The following is a 16,942-nucleotide window of genomic DNA, read 5'->3' as shown; positions in this document are numbered from 1 at the left end:
TGTGGCAATTCTATTCTCTAGCTCTTAAATCAGTTTTCTCTGTATTCATTTCTGCTGCTACCACCACTAGATTGTTTTTCCCAACCTTTGTCTGAATTATGGTGACCACATCCTGCTTTATTCCTCTCTGATTTCTTTTTCTCAGGATAGTTCAGTCTCTTTAATATGGCCTTTGGCGCTCCCAGAATCTGTCCTTGCCCACCTCCCAGTCACCTGTCCTCACATTCCAAATCAGACCCCAAAGTGGCTACACCAATGGCTCCATGCAGTGGAAGGCATGTGCTGGCTTGCCTTTACACTGGAGCTTTTGCACATCTAAGCCCTGTCCCCACTCTACATCTTACGGGTCCAAATTCCCTCATGAATTCCGGCATATCTTTCAGGTTTTGAGCTCAATATCACTCTCCCTAGTCTTCAGCTCCCCAAGGTATCTTACAATTCTCTCCCCTCTCAAACTTACCTTAGGGCAGCAAGCTGTGACATCATTGCCTGCTGTCCTGACCATGTATATGCTATCTTGGTCCCCATTCTAACATGGCACTTAGAACATAGGATGTGCTCTGTAAAACTTTCTGAGTTAATGAATGAGATAATTTTTTAGCTGAGTTATTTAGCTGGGTATCAAAGGATAAAAGGGGTGTGCACTGGGAAGGAAGAAGAGACTTTGGAAGAATATAAATGTCCCCAGTGATGTCTTTAAGAAGTGGCATAGAGATGATGCAGAATAAGTTTTCTTGGTTTTTCTCCCTATCCCACCTAGAAAAAAGTCAAATTGTCCTTAAAGTCATTTGGGAAATTCTCACATATTAAGTAAATAATCTTAATGAGAGAGTTCAGAGAAAGTTTCAGAAATGTACTCTGCCTATTAACTCATATTCACAAAGTGGGTATCTAAAAATTATTTGATATTATTCAGTTGAACTCTTAAATATACTTGCTGTTAGAAATGCTCAACTTTTATAGAAATTGGCTGGACTTGATTAGAATAATACCTTGAATAATCAACTTATAATTAATGAGAAGTTGGGAAGAATTGGTACACTTTATATATATATATATATATATATATATATATATATATATATATATTTTGCAAAGGAGCTGTCAAGTGTCTTTAAAATATTGGTAAATATTTATTTTTTGGCCTATATTTGAACCTTAAACTTTTGTTCTATAAGCTTTGCACCAAAACAAGTTCATAGAATAGAGAAATATCAGGTACACATCAGAAAAGGTACATATTTTTCTCTACATGATACAGGGGCCAGAACAAAAGTTTCAGGGAAGTGGACCAAAAAGCAGGATCAAGGGAGTTCTTTCATAATGTGTTTCCCTCTTCAAATGGCAACGATGGGGAGAGTAACTTGGGATACTCCAAGAAGTATCTGACAACTGGTCCAGCAGTAGGGTAATTCTGAACCTGATACCCAGAGAAATGCATGGTATTCCACCCCAAAAAGATGAGGCTCTTTGCAGAGATGTCCCAGGTTGACATGTTCTATTGATGGAGTTTCAAATTTTTTTTCTGGATCCACATACAGAGAGCTTCCATTTGGTTACTTTTGTGTCTAATTCTAAGCCAAACTTATGGTTGGAATACCTGGGTGCACCAGTTGGTTAAGTGTTCAACTCTTGTTTTCAGCTCAGGTCACGATCTCATGGTTTATGGGATGGAGCTCCACATTGGGCTTTGCATTGACAATGTGGAGCCTGCTTGGGATTCTCTCTCTTTCCCTCTCTCTCTACCCCTCCACTGTTTGTGCTCTCTCTCTCTCTCTCTCTCTCTCAATAAGTAAATAAACTTAATAAGCCAAATTATGGTTAAACTTCATTCAAAGTTTCCAGTTTTCATTAATAAAAACCAACACCTAGAATAATCAATATTTGTTGAAAGATGGAGCTAGAGTACTATGGCCCTGAAAGTTCCCAAAGTGCTTTTTTATACAAATCATCAAACTTTAATCTTTTCTAAAATCCTGTTTCGCATTCATATGATGCCTCTTTTAGAAGTGAGAGAAGTGGTTCTCAAAGAAGTTAGGAGGCTTGTTCAAGATCATGCAGCAGTAAGTAAATCAGTAAATTAAACATTAGTTAGCAATGTATTAAGTGCCAAGTAACAATAGAAAAGCTATAATAAAAGTGATCCTTTTTCCATTCAACATGAAAGGTAATGAGTCTCTTAGCCGTTGTCTTCCCCTCCCCCTCAACTCCATCTTTCTTTACTCATATTAGAACATACATCAACCATGAATGTTTCTTGGAGAGAGTTCTGATAACTCCAAGACAAGAGCCCTTTAAATCTCAGTCTTGCCTTTGTTCACCAGTTGGACATTCACCTGACCTCACCCCATTCTGAACTCTTTGGGGCTCAAAAGTTGACATTTGCATTTCATATGATGTTGATCTCAGATCTTTATGAAAACTGTGTAGGATGTTGTGTAAAACTTTGCTGCTTCCAAAGATTTGTGTCCCAACTGAGTACAGAGGCCTTCAACTCTTTTCCTGTTTAAGACCACTTTAGTTACACACTTAGAATATGGATATGAACTTGCATTACCTTGGTTCTGGATTGCACAGTGATGGTGAAAAACTAACAGCCTACTGGGGGGTGGGGCTTAATGAGTTACTACGGGATGTGAGAGTTGGAAGGGCCTGATCTCAACCCTTCATTGTATACTTAAAGAAACGGAGACACAGAGAAGCTAAATGACCTATCCAGGGTTCACAGCAAGTCAGGAGCAGAGCCAAGGTCAGAATTCAGGAAACTGCACCTCTCAGTACTATTGACCGGCTCACACTGTCATGCCTTGTCTTGTTGAGCTTGCATTTTTGTCTTATGCTGGTTAGGATGTCTTTGCCTTGGCAATCTGTTAGATTATAATTTGCCATGGTTACTGGTAGAATATTTTTAGTTCTTCTTCTGCTGAGTCATTCCCAGTATCATGTAATCATCCTGTCATTTCTCCCATCTGAGAAATCCCTGTCTTAGCTCTATATTCCTTTCCAGGTACCACTTCATTTCCTTGATCCTCTTTAAAATAAATCTCATTTTCTTCACTCATTTTCTTTTGAACATGCTCAAGTCAAGAGTCTATGAATCAAGTTCAGATGCCCCTGCAATCCAGTCAAATATCCCATACCTCTTGAGTGCCAGGCACTGCATTAGGTACTAGAGGCAAAACAGCTGATGATGCCTACACTACTAAATGCATGGTCAGGGCCTTGTCCTCACCTTTTGACCTGTTAACATTACCAGATGCAGTCGATTACACCCTACCCATTAAATACTTCCCACACTTAGCATTCAGCCTCTTGGTTCCCCTTCCCAGTTTGGCTCATAGGTTTTTCCCTTTTCTTCCCATTGCCAGCTTTTTTCTTCTAACCATACTCACTCTTCATGTGATCCCATCCAGTCTCCTGACTTTGAAAACCACTTATACCCTAGCAAACCCCACATTTGCATCACCAGGCTTCACTCTCCCTTGAGCTCAAGACTTGTATATCTGATTGACTATGCAGACCCTCACTTGGATGTCCACTGGACACTTAAACTTAACATTTCCAAATCAGAACTGCTCAGATGCCCCCTCCATGTCTATCTTCCTCTTTTTCATTGTCACTATCTCATTCTTCAGGCGTTCACCTAAAAAAAATCAGTCATTTTTGGGTCTTCTTTTCATAATCATATTTAATCTGGCAACAAAATCTGTTGACTCAGTTGTGAAAATATACCAGAATCAGACCCCCAGTATGACCGCCCAGGGCTCCGTCATCTCCTGCCTTACCTCCCTGTCACTCCTATCTTGTGCATCCTCCACATGGAAGCCAGAAGGGCCTCAGGGATATAGCCTGCTGCGGGTAACTCCTCTGCTACCATTCCCCTGAGGCATTTGTTTCACTTAGGACCAAAGCCAAAGTCTCCCGATGAGACCAAGGTCTTGTCCTCTGAGCTTAATCTCCCTTTCTTCTACACCCCACTCACTGTGCTCCAGCCTTAATGGACAAGCTGTCTCCTGAGGGTCCTGTATTAAGGACACTCTTCCCTCAGATGTCTGTAGAGGTCACACCCTACCCTCTTCAGGTCCTGGTGGAAACATCACCCTCTTAGTAACACTTTTTCTCACCTCTTTGCTTGAAATGGTGACCTTTACCTCTGCTTCCATCAGCCCCCAAGTCACTCTGCTTTGCTTAATTTTTCTGCAAAATGCTTGTCCCCATCTAAGTACACAATATATACCGCTCTTTTAATGACTTATTGTCTCTTTCCCCAGAAGGCAAATTTCATGGAGTCCAGGCTCTGCTTTAGCACCTACTGCATCCCCAGCACCTGGCAGTGTGCCTACCACAGAATAAGTGTCCAGTAAACAAGTGTCAAAATATTAGAAAGTGCAGAAAAATGAGGAAAAAAACAGAAAGGTCATCCTCCATCTCATCATCAAAGATACTTTAGTAAGCTATTTTGCTTATTATTATTTTTTGCTAATTCTCCCTTAGACTGTTTCTAAGCATACTGTAGATATGTTTATACAATTTTACCGCGATATATAACGTTTGTGTAACATTTTTTGTAGCAGCATGATAATCACACAAATTTATAATGATTTAATTTGATATTTCTTCTGATGTTATAAACAATGAAGACATCTTACATAAATCTCCCATACTTTTGTGTTTATGTCCTTAAGAGAAGTTTCTAGAAGTGGGATTACTATTACTAAGTCAAAAGTTATCAACATTTATTTTCTCAGCAAGACATAAAACCCAATCAATACCATGTATTAGGGGAAATTTAATTCCAGGACATGTCCTCAAAACAGTGTAGCTTCACCCTATATCCATCACTTTCTATGGCTATAACATAATACCATGAAAATACTTGGTTACATGGTCCTGCATGGATTCAATAAAGTCATCAATGATTACATTTTCTTCATTGTGAGTCAAGGAAAGTAAATGAGCTCATCCATTTAAAAATAATTCCTACCTCACAAGTGGGAACAAATAGGATTTTCCGATATTCCTCCCTAAGGAAGCATAAAGTCTTAAGAGTGGGATTGGGTCCCTGCTTTGCTATTTATTGGACCTACAGCCTTAGGAGAGAGTCTTGTAACCCCTATCTCATTTACTTTTTTTTTAATATGAAATTTATTGTCAGATTGGTTTCCATACAACACCCAGTGCTCATCCTAACAAGTGCCCTCCTCAATGCCCATCACCCACTTTCCCCTCCCTCCCACCCCCTATCAACCCTCAGTTTGTTCTAAGTTTTTAAGAGTCTTTTATGGTTTTCCTCCCTCCTTCTCTAACTTTTCTTTCCTTTCCCCTCCCCCATGGTCTTCTGTTAAGTTTCTCAGGATCCACATAAGAGTGAAAACACATGGTATCTGTCTTTCTCTGTATGACTTATTTCACTTAGCATAACACTCTCCAGTTCCATCCACGTTGCTACAAATGGCCAAGATTTCATTCTTTCTCATTGCCAAGTAGTATTCCATTGTATATATAAACCACAATTTCTTTATCCATTCATCAGTTGATGGACATTTAGGCTCTTTCCATAATTAAAGAGGTTGGGCTAAATGACCAAGGAATTGTTTCCTTGTATAGGCCCTGAGTCTACTTAAAATTTCAAGTTTTAAAATAACTCCATTCTGTTTCTTATAAAGTTAAGCATACATCAACCCAGTAATTCCACTGTTAGGTATTTACACAAGTAAAATAAAAACATATATCCACAAGTCTTGTACAAGAATGTTCATAGTAGCCTTATTCATAATAGCCCCAAAGTACAAGCCACCCAAATGCCCATCAAAAGGATATATTAATAGACTTTTACTCAACAGTAAAAAGGAATGAATTGCTGATACACACAACAACTTGGATAAATATTATGGACATGCTAAGTGAAAGAACCCTAACGTATATTGTATAATTCTATTTATATGAAGTTGTAGAACTGGCAAAATTAATTCATTAGTTGTGGAATTAAGACTGGTTGCCTTGGGTTAGAGCAGAGGGTTCTTGATAGGGAAGAAGCACAAGGAACCATCTAGGGTAATATGAATCTTTTATATCTTGTAATATATGGTAATTATACATAGGCATATACAACGGATAAAACTCATCCAATCAACACCAGAGAATCATATGTTTTATTGTATCGAGATTATACTCTTCTCCAACATCTTTTAAAAACCCTATCCCATTCCTATGCAATGAATCCAAAGGCAAGATTGAAGAGTGGGCAGGACATCTGAGGGCACACTGCCTTCACTTGGGAGCACATGTTTGGAGTTGAGGAGGTCAGTTCATCATGAAAGCAGAGTTGTATGGCCCCAGAGCCTTGGGCCAAGCCCTGAAATGGGGCCTACACCCTGGTATTTCTTGGATGCTTCAGGAAAGTCCACTTTCCAGCCCCAGGACCTTCTGACTCACTGTGAATGCGTGGGTGAGAAGTAAACATCTCTGTAGGGCTGCAAAGCAGATGGATGGCCCAAGATGCTTTAGAAACCCCAGGTGAGTGGTGTGAAGCCTTTTTAGAGAGAATACCAAATGGAATTCCAGAATGCATGTAGTGGTTTAACCTTGCCAAAGTCCAGTCTCAGTTGTTGGCTCACAGAAGTCTCAAAGCTGCCAATGTGCTTTATCTCAATTTTACAAGTGCTAAGTACTGGAATTCAAAGCCAAGAACAATCCTTCCTGAGGACGAGAAACACATGTTTCCCGATGGTGGGACTAAAGCTTATAACCTTTGGGGAGAAGTCTGCACAGCTGCACAATTATCTAGGTAATTCCCTAATGGGAATAATATGTGGAGACCGGAGGTATAAATCCTAAGCAAATAAATACGAATCTGGGTAATTCAAGTAGCATTGAAAATCCACAGATTGTCTGAATTCTTCTGCCTGGGAAGCAAGATGTCCACCTGGAAATAGTGCTGCTGTGTTTCTACTGGCTTTAGGTCAATGAAAATGAGAAGTGCATCAGCACCACCAGCACATACTGAAAGAAGATGGTCCTTTTATCACTGGGCAGTAATCATAACGTGAAAGAGTAGGGCTGGGAATGATCTGAATGCGAGTTTGTCGTCTCCATGTAGCCATCAGATCACAAGCAGGGAGCTGGTTCCAGTACCTTCCATCAGTAGAGGTTGTTAGAATAGAGTGTTGATGTTCTCTTCTCGAGCCATGATATGTAGTTTGTCTTTCTCTTACAATTTTTTTTCTAATGTTAAGACTAACCCGGCCCGTGCTTTTCAGACTCCAGTGTTTCCCTCCGGAGTTTCTCTGCTTTAGGAAGATGTTGTTCAGTTCCTTTTATCCTGCAGTGGTGCTCTTCTGAATGTCGAAATGCCTGTTAAGAGATCACTGAAATTGGATCATCTGTTAGAAACAGAATCATTTGATTCTTCAAAAATCACAAGGAAGAAAAGTATTACAACTTATTCTCCAATAAATGGAACTTGTCAAATGAGCCCATTTGCTTCTCCTGCAAGCTCTAAAGAACAAGAGCACAAACGTGGACCATCCAATGGAAAGAGGAAAAAATTGAATCACCTCAGTTTAAATGAAAGGAAGGAATCTACAACAAAAGACAATGATGAAAGGAGAGAGAGCACAACCAGAGAAGGGGCAGAGAGAGAGGGAGACACAGAATCTGAAGCAGGCTCCAGCTGAGCTGTCAGCACAGATCCTGATGTGGGGCTTGAACTCACAAACCATGAGATCACGACCCGAGCCAAAGTTGGACACTTAACCGACTGAGCCTCCCAGGTGCCTGGGATTTTGTCCCTTTAACGTTCATATAACTTTCAGGTTTCTTGAGATTTTATACAGAAACGGTCTCTTACAGGTAGTGACTTTGATGTAAGTTTTTAGTAATGGGATTAAAAGCTCATTTGTGGCCTTTGAGAGTGTCGGTAGAGTAGTAAGGCAGAAATATGAATATAATAGTTTAATTTCAGTATGGAGGAGTACAGACTGTATTAGACCATTATTTTGAGCATTTTTTTTTTGATTTGTGAAAAAAAGAGTATTTGTTAAATTAAGTAGAAGGACAGTTAAGCAGCATCAGGGGCCCAGCAAATCATATACACACTTATAATATTGACCATCAGTACTGATGTAAAATTTCCCTAGCGCTCATAGCTTAGTCCAGAGAGTGAAGAAAATAGGTAGGAAATCCAGAATTGCACATTAGAAGGACATGTGTGTGGCAGAAGGTTAACGGGGTGAGTAATTAACCTTCTTTTTTCTATTTGCAATTATCCCCAGCTTTATTGATGTATAATTAACAAATAAAATTGTATATATTTAAAGTGTATAACGTGATGATTTGAAGTGTGTGTGTGCGCACGCGTGCGTGTGTGTACCCATTCCAAGAAACTGGTTGCCATCAATATGGGAGGAGTTGATTCTGTTTAGGAAGAAGTAAAAGAAGGAGGAGGAAAGGAAAAGAGATTAAAGAGGGGAGTCACCTAACTGGCTCAGTCAATGAAGTATGCGATTCTCAATCTCAGGGTCATAAGTTTGAGCTACATATGAGTTTAGCCACATTACCTAAAAATTAAATTAAATTTAAATTAAAAAAAATAAAATAATGGGAAGAATGATTGGGTGTCCACCAGTCTACTTGATCTTGCAGTGAAGACAAGTTTGCCTCCAAAAGCAGCTTAGATGTGAAGGATATCCTAAAAACAGTTCCCCAGATATTTGATAGTTCCTACAGCTCTCCAAGGTTGTCAAAAACAGTTTGCTTAGCTGAGCCCCTCAATAATATCTTAACTTGAGAGAGAATGACTAACAGGTCTTTTTGGGATGCTACATTGCACAACTCCTGGGGGCACCATTCACATCTCTATCAGAACAAAGCTTCTTGGAGTCATTCAAGATGGCAACGCTGGAGGACCCACCCCACACAATTCCATGAGGGTCAACAAGGAATATCATCAGTTCCTTAAGGTATGGTAAGACAGTGTAGAGAGGCTCTGTCACTTCACTCCTCCCACGAAAAGAATGCAAGGTAAAGAACCCTTAGGATTGCTTCTCATAGCAAAGTAATGCATTTGCCTCAGCTATAGCCCCCTGAGGTAGTTGGTGATCATTGGTATAATGTAGGGGAATCTGGAGGTTCCCAGCCCTGAATGGGAGTCACTTAAGTCCTCTTACTCCTTCAGACTCTTTGGAGCTCAGTGAAGGGGCTGGAATTCCTTTATGACACTCTGTCTCCAACTGAAGTTCAGGTGGTAAGCAAGCAAGGCCTCAGACAAGTGACTTTTAATTGAAAGTACATAATAATAGGGGCGCCTTGGTGGCTCAGTTAGTTGAGCATCTGACTCTTGATCTCAGCTCAGGTCGTGATCTCACACAGTTCATGGGTTTGAACCCCAAGTTGGGCTTTGCCTGGATTCTCTCTCCCTCTCTCTCTCTGCCCCTCCCCTACTGATGTGCACATGCTCTCTCATGCTCTCTCTCAAAATAAATAACCTTTTTGAAAAAAAGTACATAATAACAAAGGAAATTTTTTAAAGAAAAAAGATCACCTGTAATTCCATTTTCCTTACATAAGTTTTAGTTTTGAGTAAATAACTGTCTCTCCATTCCTTGTTTGCATACTTAATTAATCTATCTTACTTGGTTGAAACATACTGTACTTATCATCATGTATGAAAATGTAACATATCATATTTGTCTTATTTTTAATAGCACAGAAATGTTAATAGATAACACTGATGTGATTTTGAAAAGCATTTAAATAGAATTTCTAGTTTCACTCATAAAATCATTAATATAGATTTGTGGTCTCTGAAACAGTAGTCACTATCCAGCCACACATGGCTAATGAGCATTTGAAATGTGACTAGTCTGAAATGAGATGTGCTATGAGTATAAAGTACACACTGGATTTTGAAAAAAAAAAGCATAAATATCTCATGAATAAGTTTTGATTACATGTTGAAATGATAATACTTTGGATATATTGGTTAAATAAAATATATTATTAAAACTTAAAAAAAGACTAACCCATGTTCTGTACATTAAATTTGAGAAATAAAAAAGCTCAAATTTTAAAAAGTAACAAAAATCCCTTAAAATTTCATTACTCAGAGACGATTTGTGTTAATATTTCAACATATACATTTTATATGAATGTATATAAATGCATAGCATTACAAAAATGTTACCATATTATTATACTGTTTTGTATACTTTTGTCTCTATCAATATGACATGAGTGTTGTCCATGTCAGTAAATGTCCTCCTCTAAGCTGAATTTTTACCGGTTAGTGCAGTAATCTCTAACAATGTATTACAGTTTTCCCAATTAATCACCATGAAACCATACACTCAGGAAAAACTGATAGGGAAAACTAGATTTAATAGTTTGAAATAATAGTTTTTTTAAATAATTGACTAAAAACAAATATAGAGGGGCACCTGTGTGGCTCAGTCGGTTAAGTGTCTGTCTTCGGCTCAGATCATGATCTCATGGTTTCTGAGATCGAGCCCTGCATCTGGCTCTGTGCTGACAGCTCAAAGCCTGGAGACTGCTTCAGATTCTGTCTCCCATTCTCTCTCTGCCCCTCCCCTGCTTGCACTCTGTCTCTATCTCTCTCCCTCAAAAATAGATGAACATTAAAAAGAAATTTGTAAAAAACTATAGACTGATACTTCTAATATTTACCAATTAAAACCTGGAACTTCTATGTAAAGTAGGAGGGTAAGACTAGATTTCAAAATCTTCTTTCCTCTAAAACTTAATGTCATCATCATCATTAAATGGGTAAAAACTATCTCACACATACACACACACACACACACACACACACTCACACAGCAGGCTCAAGCCCAAGACCTCAATTCTTTTTAAAGGGGGAAACATTTGCTTCAAGCCATATTATTAACAAAATGGAAGTCAGTCAAAGAACAAAAGATTGCAAGAATCTGCATGCTCAACAGATGTGCATGTCCATGGTTAGCACAGCTCTGACATTACTATTCAGAGAAGTCTTCTGCTGGGGAAGAAGATTATTGACAAAATGTTCTTAACAGGGAAAATGGAGATTATGCTTGGAAATCATCCCTAAAGCAGAGGTCCCACCCAAAAAGTGTGTTGCAATTCTGCTGAGGCACACATTCTTGTTTTTTTCCAGATTGGGAGGAAGGGGGAAGATTAAACCATAAATAGTTATAGATAAGAATCTTCAGTCACAAACAGTACATTAGCAAAACATACTATCAAGAGAAACTCCATCAGACAATGTCCTCTGAAACAGCAGGGGCACCCAGGATGTAATAATACAGACTGGTAACCAGCTCCTCCCCTGAGTAGATGAAGTGCTTACTCAGAGGTCAGTGTAAGGTAGGCAAAGTAAACACAGATTCAGGGACCCCTGATAGGTGTGCAGGACTCTCCCCAGGACTGGAGAATCAATCTGAAGCACAGAGAACCTCCCATGAAATTAGAATATGCATTCCAAGAAGTTGAGAGAACACAGTTTCAAGGCTTCTAGTAAAACACAAGGAACGAAAGCAGAGTCCAGGGCTCCCAATCAAGGCTGCTCTCCTGGGGGCAGGTTTACTTCCAACCCTTTGAGGACCCAGGGCAAATGACAGACCACAGCCTCTATGCCCATGTATTCATAAGATACAAACAAAGGTAGCTAATTAGTAAGTTGTCAAATATGTTCCATCACCTGCCTTGATTCGTATACCTTCATAAAAACAAATCAGAGTTATCAGCAAGCCCTTGACTTCTGTATAACTGAATGTTGGCAAAATATCCAAGATACCTGAATGATTGCAAGCATCTGAATGTTCTGTCAGTGATGATTAGGTGAGTAAGAAAATTTAGACCTACGTAATTCATAAATCATTATGGGGAGGAAGAATTGTTATTGACATACAGTGGGTAGACACCAGAGGTGCTAAACATCCTGTACACACACAATAGCCCCAAGAGTAAAGGACCATTTGGCCCCAAAGATCTATATACCAAAGTTGAAAAGCCTAGACTTAGATTAAAAGTAATATTCAGCTGAATTAAAATCTTAAATGACCAAAACTTGAATGCATTTTTATCAAAAGTATAAATTGAAGTAACATCAAAAGTTTTTAAATTAAAATTACAAGAAGAACATATAAGTAATAATCTTAGATATTAAATTTTCAATAAAACATTTCAATAAATAAATAATTTTCTATTGTATTTACTTAAAAATAGAAATTCTCATAAAAACAAGACTACTTGCAGGTCTAGCATCCATTGGCCATTTTGGTATCAATGTAAGCATTTTCTAAGGTCACACAGAACAATGAATATACAAATCAAAGGTAATAATAATTGCCTCACATTGCCCATTTTTCTTAGCAGCCACAGGCACACATCACAAGAGCTGTGCACACTTGTGAGTGCCTTGAGAACCTCACACTGGAACACAAGGAAAAACAGAAGGATGGTTCTGACACTATCAGAGCCCCACTCATTGTGCAGGTGCCATGGCATCTGGCTGAAAAGAAGGACTTGGTAACTCCAGCCATTCACCCCTCTTCTTCTTAAGCTCTCCCTCTCACTGATCAGATCCTATTGCCTCCAAAGGAGGTTTCATACCCACACTGGCCAAAGCACAGCCCATAAGCCTTCCTGGCATCTAGACATAGTTGCATTTGTTTTGCAGACATGAGACAAGGCCAAGAGACAAGAAGCATTTCCCTGGGGCTGACTGGTGTGAGTCAGGAGGATGAGGAACAAAATTGTAAGTTCCCTTGCTCTAGGACTGAGTGACAAAACCCGAGTGACAGAGGCACCCTCTGCTCTTCAAACTATTAATTGCTTTGTAAAATTGGGGAAAGTGGGGCTGCCTACACCTGTGGCCAGGCCTCTCTTATCCAGGTGTGAGGGAGGTGCTGCTCCAGATGGCCTCTGCCCATCCACTCCTGCCCTCAAAGTACAGAGGAGAAGATGGAAGACACAATATCAATCACCAAACTCAGCTCTACCAGGGAACACCGACTACAGTCAGGTGAATGGAGAGGAGTCAGTGGAATGTATTACTGTTAAATTAAGTAAAGTGGTGGTTCTGACAGCTGTGGATGTAAAACATGAGCAAGATGAACATAAAATAGTATGGAAACACAGTTGATTAAAGAGGATGGGAAAAATGACATGCAAAAGTCATGAATATGTTCTGGGAAAAATATCTGGAAATAGTTTGTGCCAGGGAGCATCTCAATAAGGACTTGCATTTGATAACACAAGTGCACAAAGGTTACCTGACTAAACAACAGAATGAGATGCCAAAAATACATCAAAGTCAAGAAAACAAATTTAAGGCCATTAAAAAAAAAACTAACAAAGATATTTAAGCCACCCTGAATAGATCTGACATGGCTGAACACGCTATTGCTCACCTGAAAGCATTTCTGGAGCTAAGCATTGTGAATACACATAAAAGCCACCAGGTAATCATGCTAAGAAAACAAAGACATGGAACACAAGCAGAAGAAACAATAAACAAAATAGAGCAAGTCCCCAAAACAGAAGAAAAATGAACAGGCAGAGGAAAGGATACAATGTGTTCCTGAAAATCTGATACAGAAAATCACCAAGACTGAATCCCAGGCTGGCAAGTAGAGGAGGAGGAAAGGGACTGGAAGCTTCCAGGAAGAGTTAGAGAATTAGAAGAAAAATCAGACTGCCCTGCAACTTCTCCACTTCAACACTGAGTTTCAGAAGATGCCAGCGACAGTTGATATCATCGTGTGCATACAGAGTATGGGGCGCCATGCCAGATAACCGATATGTGTTCTTTCACTTAATACTTAGGGACCTCGTGCCAAGTATCCTTTTATTTTTGCCCAGCCAGATCCACTCTCCACCCATCTCCACCCTGATTTCTGTTCCAGAGGAAGTGGAGGGCTGGCAAATGTTTAACAAGAGGAACTCCAATAAAAAGGCCCTGATGTGTCATATTTGCTGATGCCTGTGGTGTAGACTCTCTGTGGCCAGTTACACACTGCCAACGTGATGTTAAGTTGGCTCCCAGAAGCCTTCTCTGGGGGCAGTTGGGATTGTCCAATGGAGATTACCACGTGGAATCATAAAGGGGCTGGTTGGCCCCTTGACCTATTTCAGCTCCTGTGAAGAGGCCCTGCCCACATGGTCATCTTTGTCTCTGGATTTAGTAACCGCTCCTTCCCATCATTCACTCACATCTGGGGTCCGGGAAAGGAGCCCCACAATTAGCAGCCGCACTTTGTAAGTGTACCTTATGAAACTCTCCTGGAATTACCAATTCAATTGTGCTATCTCTGTCCTGCTGTGATTCTGTTTGACACTACTAAGGCTCCATTACAGATAAGGAAACTAAGGAATGAAGACACTCATTAGCTTGCCCAAGACTGTGCAGTTAGTAGATGAGAAAGCTACTAAACCAGGTAACCAGACCCAGGATCTGATTTCCAAACCACCACTGAACTGCCTCACAGTGTGGCATCTACAGAATGATGAGGGAAAGAAAGTATAACCCCAAAATATTCTTTCCAGCAATTTCTTGGTTGGGTATAGAAATAACTGGCAAGGGAGCCTGGGTGGCTCTGTCAGTTAAATATCCAACTGTTGATTTTGGCTCAGGTCATGATCTCTCAGTTCATGAGCCCCACATAGGGCTTTGCACTGACAGCACAGAGCCTGCTTGGGATTCTCTCTCTCCCCCTCTCTCTCTGCCCCTTCCCTGCTTACGCTCTCTCACTCTCTCTAAATAAATAAACTTAAAAAACAAAAGAAAGAAAGTAGAGAATATGGAATCCATAGCTCATTTTAAATACACTTCTTGTGGACAAAATGAAGACAACCAGAAGATGAAAGATGAAAGGATGCATCATAACAGAAGCATCAGTGGTGAACTCAGACCCATCTGAATTTTAAGTAAAACTCAATACTCAAAGAAAGTAGAGCAATACCTGGTGAAAAGGATGAATGTGGAATACATTCTCCAACAAATAATCAGAAGTAAAAAAAAATGTAGAGTGGAAGGATGTACAAGTGTGCTAATTACCATGCTTTTATTTGTGGAGAAAATATATATTGACTAATGTTTATATATCAAGAGATAGATTAATTCAGAAAATATGTAGCAAGTGTCCACTAAGTTTTGAGTGTGTGCTACATGCTGACAGTACTGGTGAATAGCAGTGGGTGGTCTCTGCCTAAGAAGCTTACTATCTAGCAAGGGAGACACACAGTCACAGAGTGCAATGAAATTGTCACTTGAACTGAGCCTATGAAGGAGAGACACACAGCACCAAAAGAGGGGATAGCAAAAGGAAATCAGCCCTGTTAGAGAGCACCAAAAGAGGGGATAGCAAAAGGAAATCAGCCCTGTTCCCTAAGGAAGTGACAGATTAACTGATAACTGAAAGGTTACCATGAGTTGCTCAGTAAAGTAGGAAAAAGAGGATTCCATGCAGAGAAGCGTGCTATACACAGTGCAGTGGCAGTACCAGGATCTGAAAGGCCAGTGGGATACGCTGGAAGGAGAGCAGGAAAGCACAATCGAAGATGAGGCTAGCAAGATAGGCACGGGTCATGCATGCAAAGCCTGCAGGACACAACACTAATCTTGATCATTATCCTAAGGCCTTCAGCCTAAGAACCATTGCAGTGGTTTTAAAAGAATATTTTAATGTGTGCATATTCTTTGACACTCTTCACATTAAGGTGGAGTCTAGGTCCTCTCCCCTTGAATGTGGACTGGACTTAGTGACTCACTGCTGATTAATAAAGTGGCAGAAATGATGTCATCTGGCTTCCCAGACTATATAATAAAGGATACATCCTCAGCTTGGTCCCCCCACTCTCTATCTATCTACCTATCTATCTATCTATATCCATCTATCTATCTATCATCTATCTATCTACCTACCTACCTATCACCTATCTATCCATCTATCTCTATTTCTGTTCTTTATATAGCTCCTTTTCTGTCTGTGTCCTGTTTTCACTTCTGGAAACCAGCCACCATGATACAAGGAAGCCCAGACTGCAGAGAGAGGCCATATGGAGGTATTTCAGCTAACAGATTCTGTGGGGCCCTCAACTGATATCAGCATCAACCACCAGACATAAGAATGAAGGAGTTTTTGTATGATTCCAGACCCCAGGCTTTGAGTTCTCCAGTTGAGGTTGCAAATAGCATGGAGCAGAAATGAGCTATTCTCACTGCTTTGTCTGAATTCTTGACATGCAGAAACTTATCAGAAATAGTAAAATATTAATGACATGGTAAGCCATTAGTTTTAGAATGATTTGTTATAGCCAAAGATAGTAGAACCACTAAATTATTTCAAGTGAAGTTAGATAAGTTGTTTAAATTTAGAAAGGCCTAAACAAATGTGCAAGTGACAAAATCCAGGAGGAGGTACAAGGCTGTGCAAACTAGTGTGATGCCTTCATTCTTTCACAATGTAGGGTCAGCGGAAAATGTCTCCAGTTGGTAAGTAAAAAATAAGATTTTAAGTAGACTCCATAAAAAAAATCTTGGAGCAAAAAGCAGAAAGCAAATATGAGAGCATGGAAAAGGATACTAGAAACCAAGTACAGTTATAGTTGTGAATGCAGAAATCACAGCTTGAAGAGTAGAAATTTTGCATCACTGGCAAATTAAAGGAATCATACAGCTTGGACAAGTGCTATGATAAATTTTCTAACATCTTAAAACTTCTTAATATACAGCACATAGCCATAGGCCAAGAAAGTAAACTGGTTAAATTTGGGAGACAGAAGATATGATCATATCCGTAGATTCTTACCTCACTCCTTCCAATGCAAATTCTAGAGAAATCAAAGATTTTGCCATAATGAAAATACGGTATCAAAGTGTGGGTAAATTTATTATTTTTCTAAGAACACAAATTCTCAAATTCATTGAAAGAATAATCAGTGC

This window comes from Leopardus geoffroyi, chromosome A3 (genome assembly GCF_018350155.1).
Source record: "Leopardus geoffroyi isolate Oge1 chromosome A3, O.geoffroyi_Oge1_pat1.0, whole genome shotgun sequence".
In the NCBI taxonomy this organism is placed as follows: domain Eukaryota; kingdom Metazoa; phylum Chordata; class Mammalia; order Carnivora; family Felidae; genus Leopardus; species Leopardus geoffroyi.
Note: the sequence above shows the minus strand (reverse complement) of the source record.